Genomic DNA, 6,000 nt, shown 5'->3' with positions numbered 1-6,000 from the left:
GGGGTCTTGGAGAACTATCAGCTTCTCTATGTCTTATCTGAAACCTAGTCACGGAGGTTGTCTCCCATCCTGCTGACTGAGGCAGTTTTCCCAGAGCTTCTGTCTGTTTCTGCATCCCAACAATTCTCCATTTAAAGTGAAAGCCTAATTAGATAACCTTCGCTTTCCTCCCCTGCTTATCTTCATCGATCTCGTGCACACCTCTGCGATCAGCCAGGGTTGTGGCTTGGTTGCCCTTCTGTTTGCCGAGGAGAGACCTCAGGGCGCTGACGGGGAGTTTCGGAGGAGACGCTCAACTAAGTGCCGAGCAACCTCCATCCCAAGGGGCAGCCTGGGGAAGACCAGCAGGAGAACCCACCGCGGTGCAGTTGCTGCCGCCTCCTCTCACTGCACAGCCACCACGCAGCTGGGTCTGTTCTTCACAAGAGCTACCCCACTATAGTTTTCACCGCGGGGCACGGGCGGGAGAGGAGGTGCTCCCGCAGGATTCCCGTGTGCCGTAAGCGAGGTGCCAGCGGCGGAGCCCTCGCGGCGAGGCCGAGCTCGAGGTGGGAGCTGTGGAAGGAGCGGTGCAGCTGCAGGGCGCGACAGGCGTTGGGAGCGCGCGGGTTGTAGCCGAGAGAGCATCTCCGAGGCTGACCTCCCAGCCCTTGCCCATCTGTACCTGCTTAACATACAGATGGGGGGAAGGCGCGATCTGCCTCGCCGGGACCCCTGCTGCCCGTGCGGAAGGAAAGGGCTTTTAAGCAGCACATAATGAACTCGGCGGTCTGGTTTTCGCTTCCCACTGCCCACCTCCCTCTCCGGCCCGCTGCGCTGAGAAAGAGCTGAGGGGGTGGGAAGGGAGGGATCCATTCCAGCTGTCTCTGAATGGGAGCTATGGGATGGCAAGAGCAAAGGCTCAGTCCACCCCTAGAGCAATGGAAGCCGTGACAGGGTGTCTGCCTTTGAAGCTGGGCAATAGCATGCGCAGGTGGAACGAGCTGTGTGATGCTGAAAGCCTTTTGACAGTGATCTGCCCTGCCTCTGCTGTTCTCGCACGCAGTATTTGAGAAACCAAGGAGTGTTTTGTAGCTAACACTGCTGGCCGTGTGTCAACTTGCTGTGCAACAGTGGCCTAGATTTCTTTTGGCAAAGGTCTTCCTGTTATTGAAATATGGATGTCAAAGAGAAAAGGACAGTGCAAGGAGAGAGACGAGAGCAAGAGCTAAATTCATCGTTTAAGAGGGGATGAAGGATTAATGGGGGCTGAGGATTAATTGGGATTGTCACCAGCTCTAGCAAGTTCTCTGTCCTTTGCCCTTTTTTATTTTGAAACATGTGGCTGTTAGCAGAAGGGTAGTAATTGAAATATCTTTTACATAAAAGCAGAACTGACTCTGGGCAGTGTGGGCAAAATTCCCTTGGTGTGGACAAGAATTAGACCAGGTGGCCATTACAGACTCGTTTGGCCTCCAAACTGGTGGCGGGCAAGCAGGCACCTAGTGCGCTCACACACTGTTTGGCAGGTCAGGGCAGCGATCCCCCTCTCAGAAGCCAGCTAGCTGCAGGAGCTTGAGCCTCAACCTCTAGCCTGGAGGACCCTCTGACCCCCTTCTGTGTTATGCACCAACACTTTCCATCTCCTTGCTTCCTGATGGTCAGGTCTCTACTCCCCATGCCGCAGGGAGCTGCTGTCAGATGCGGAGGTGAAGGCTTGCTCGCCTCCACGAGCCGGCAGCCCGGAGCCTGAGCCTGCCGCTGTCTCCTTGGCACAAGGCAGCAGCAGGAAGGTGGGGAGTCCACGTTGCTCCTTGTGGAAGGAAGGTGCTCTGCCTGGCTAGCTGGTGCTGTGCTGTGTGTGTGCCTGGGGTCTGCCTCCGTGTCCCTGTGCTCACTCCCGGCCCCACGCAGCGTTCCCGCCCTGGTGCTGGGGCCCCTCATCCTGGCACATCTACCTCCAAGGTGGCCTAGGTTACATGTGTATCGTGAACAGCCAGGAAAGCTGTTCCTGCCCTTCCTTGACAGCCCGGCGAACGCGGCTGCCTGATTTTCCTCAGCAATAATAACGCGCAGCGCTGCGACTTTCTCCTCCTCCTGTTGTTTCAGGGAGAGGCGAGTAGCAAAACACACCCTGGGGCTCCACAGCGGTGCTGCCCGTGGCCCATGTTTAACCTCACGAGTATCCCATGCCTCTGCTCTCCCCGCGGCCGCCGCGCCCCTTGGGAGAGCCAGGAGAGCCCTCGTGCCTGTTCTGTGCTTTGGGCAGGTTGAGAGCGAAGCAGGAGTGTTGGGGAAGCCAAGGCGCATCCTCAGCTGGGCCCCGAGCAAAGCACGTGGAAAAGGGGTGCCTGGGGCTGGAGTGTGCTGATTTTGTACATTTGAGGGCAGGAGAGTGACCCGCTGCTGTTCAGCTTCATGTTGATGGAGGAGGTGGCAGGAGAGCCTACAACACTACATCCATATTTCTGAAGTTGGGTGATGTCAATGTTGTTTTTTTTTGTGTTATTGTAAGTTTGTAAAGAATGTAGTCTGTCTGTTGGGGGCATAAGGACAAAACAGGGCCTTTCTCTTTTTGGGCCGGGCTGCTGTTTTGTTGCTGTGGTTTTTGTTGTTGGGTGGGGAGCACGTCTTAACAGTCATGGGGGCAAAACCCTGTCCTCGGTCAACCAACTGTGAGACTCTCATTGCCACTATGCCCCGTCCACAGGCTGGTGAGCTGATGCTGCAGCAGAGCCCTCCTGCACCAAGCTGTGAAAATACAAACCCTGCCTGCATCTTTCTGTGGGGGGACCGGGCCTGAGCAAGGCTCTGCACCAGGGCCTTCGGTTCGGTGGTGGGACATTGCTCTTGAGGGACATTGCTCTTGGGGTTGCTTGTCTGCAGCCCTGTTAGAAAGAGCTGGTGAGCTGCCCGTGCCACTTGGCCCTCATGCAAAGGGAAGGTTGGGTTCAATGGCCTGAGTTTTCAATGCAAGAACAGCTCCTGCTGGAGCTGGGTTCCTCTCCCAACAGGGCCCAGGTACCGGGCACCATCACCAGCCTCCTCCTGGGAGCCCAGGCCATAGCCCCTGCTCCCTCCCCATCCTTAGAGCACAGTGTCAGGGATCCTCTTCTCTCTCCTGCTTCTGCTGCAAAGTTATGTGAACTTTCCTGGTCAATACTGGAAAGGGGAATGCTATTTATTTTTATATTGTGTATATTTTGTCTTGGTCTGCTGATTACCTTTGTTCCCCAAGAGCGACAGTTACCTCAATAGTTAGTTTAATACTGTGTGTTGGGTAATTTTTTTAAAGAACTTTTTTAAAAGCTTGATCCTTGGAGGTCTGTAGATTTTATTTCCATATGAATTGGTTATTTTGTATAAAGTACGTTCTTAAAATAGCAATCACGCTTGCTGTATGTGTGTTTTCTTGTCTCCTGGATGGTCTTCCTCTTCCTTCGGAAAGGGTGAGCGGAAAGGGGAGGGAAGGGAACACAGAGGTCTTTTTTGGAGAGACAAAGCATTGGGCTGCCAACTGATGTGGTTGTGCCACCTGAAAACCCTTTGCAGAAGACTAACTGGAGGACGAACTGGGATTTCTGTCCCTTCTGAAGCAGGAACAACCAAGTGGCCGTGAGATGGTGTCACCCATGTGCTACACGTTGCTGGCAGGCTGCAGGTTTTCTGCAGTCTGGTTGCAGTTGTGTGTACTGGAAGAGCTGCCTCCCCCCAAACACTGCATGGTCCTTGTGCTCAGTTAGCCCTTTCCCTCATCTCCACCCAAAACCTCTCTCTGGTTTGGGAAGAGTCACTGTCCTGGAGTAAAGGCCTTGGTGACCCACTGCTGCGAAGGATGGGCTGAGTGTAGTTCTCTGGCTCCGTGTTCTGCTGTTTTAATGCTAGGTAGTGTAGGGGATGAAGACCTTCACGGGCTGCCAGAGGACTAGGAGGCCTTTCAAACTCATGTCCAGTGGCCCGAATCCATAGCGGACCCAAAGAGGCAGTTGCCTTTTGCTAGTTATTAGATTTCCCACATGAACTGAGGCAGTGGTGACTGCTGTCTCTGAGCAGATAGGCGTTCTGGAGACAACACGGCACTTTCTCATGAAGGTTTTGGCACTGAAGCTGCGAAGTGGCCTTACTATTTGTTTTGGAAAGACATAGGCTGGGGTGGTGGTGGGGAGGCAGCTTTCACCGGCCCATGCTTGGCCAGTCCCTGAATAAATAACTGCGTCTTGCTGAGCTAGCAGCTTCTCTTCAGCACAAAATTGATGATATTTCTTCAGAAGATGGTGTCAGCAAACGAGAAGGCTGGGGACAAATGTCAGAGGGCAGGAAGGCTGTGGGGATGTGCTGCGAGCTCCCGCCCTCTCCTCCTGAGCTGTAGCTGGTGAAACCTCCCCTGTCTCCTTAGGGCTAGTAGCAGATGCTGGTGCTCACAGCTTGCTGGCCTGCCAAAACAGCCTCCTAGAGCAGCCCAGAGCTTGTGGCCCTGGGGCCCATCTGCCCACACTGGCACTGGGGCTGCTGAGAGGCAGGGCTGTGGGGCTGACCCAGGCCCCATGGGACACCCAAGACGCCCCTGCAAAGAGAGGGGCACAAATGTGTGTGGGCAACAGGGGACCCTCTGCTTGCTGGCCCCCGTCCTGTCCGTGCAGGTCTCCTTTCCCTCTTGTGTGCCCCAAGCAGCAAGTTCATCCTCTTGGTATTTTATAAAGTTGGGAAACAAGTAAATGAAGTGGGTGGGAGTTGATCTAAATCTCCAGCTCAGCCAGGCCTTTTCTGCTGCTCCAGTTCCTGCGGGGTTTCCCTTGGAGCTGGTTTGTAGCCTTAATGGTTTGGTCTGAGAACGGCTTCGCTGCACCCTAGATCTGCACGTTCATGCAAAGGCCCCGTGTGAAGCCCGTGAGAGCGCCCATTGACACCTTGCTGCCCCGGGACTCTCGGAGGACCCCACGAGGTGCCCTGCCACCCCTTCACCCCTCAAATAATCCTGCAAAACGGCTGAGCAGCCGCTCCGAGCCGGCTCTAGCAGCCCGGGCCGGGGAAGCGGAGTGAGCAGCGGCCGTGCGGGAGCTTCGGGCAGGGCTGCCACCTCCGGCAGATCCTGCTCCTCCAAGGTGGGAGCGAGGCAAGTCCTGCCCAAGGGCTGCTCTCAGGCAGGGATTTTCCCCCTTCCCCCTCTCCCAGCCTGCTCCAAGCATCGGCCACAATCCAAAGTGGAGCGAGCTGCCCAGTTTAGGAAGGGGAGGAATTTGGTGGCTCCTTCAGTCCCAGGAAGTGCTTGGGTCAGAGGGGATGGGCAGGGGGAGGTTGCTAATCCTCGGGCTAAACCGGCGCTGAACTGAGCTGACACTAATTGGAACCAGTCCCCAAGAAAATAGGAGCTGGGAGCTGTTGCTCCTGGAGCTCCTCAGCAGCGGAGGCAAAGACAAAGCCTATCTGTGCTGTAGGAAATGCCACGTCCCAGCCCTGACAAGATGCTATGGGGAGCACAACAGGCAGTGTCAAGTGAGGTCCTCTGTCCCCCCTGCCTTCACCTCTGTGGTTCGCGCTGCTTGGACCAACTCTTGTTTCTCTGCCCTCCACCCTGAATTGGGAAATCTGCTCAGCTGTGGTAAGAAAGAAGGGGCTTTCCTGAGTGCTTAAAAATGAGACTTTAAACTGTGAACTTTGTTTCTAGCCTGTTTTTCCCAAGGGCGTTCTGACCTCCACATTTTTTTTTGTCCAGCGATACCAGCTCATCTGCAAAAGCTTGAATTGGGAAGGGATGGATGGGATGGTTTTAAATAGATGATTTAGTGCCCATTTTGGGTGCGGAAGAAGATGCTACAGCAACACAGAGCACCACCTTGGGCAGGCTGGTGGGTTTCCCCCGCTGCAAGGAAACAACCTGCTGCCTTCATAGGAAGGGCTCTGCTGGAGGCAACGAACCTTGGGTGTGATGGAAGGAAAAGGATGGAGGGAAAGCCTGAACCCCGCTTGGCACCCACCAGTGTTTTGGGAGAAGTTTTTGGTGTGTGTGTGCAGTGGGGAGGC

This window comes from Nothoprocta perdicaria, unplaced genomic scaffold, assembly GCF_003342845.1.
Source record: "Nothoprocta perdicaria isolate Ctin4 unplaced genomic scaffold, notPer1 scaffold_84, whole genome shotgun sequence".
In the NCBI taxonomy this organism is placed as follows: domain Eukaryota; kingdom Metazoa; phylum Chordata; class Aves; order Tinamiformes; family Tinamidae; genus Nothoprocta; species Nothoprocta perdicaria.
Note: the sequence above shows the minus strand (reverse complement) of the source record.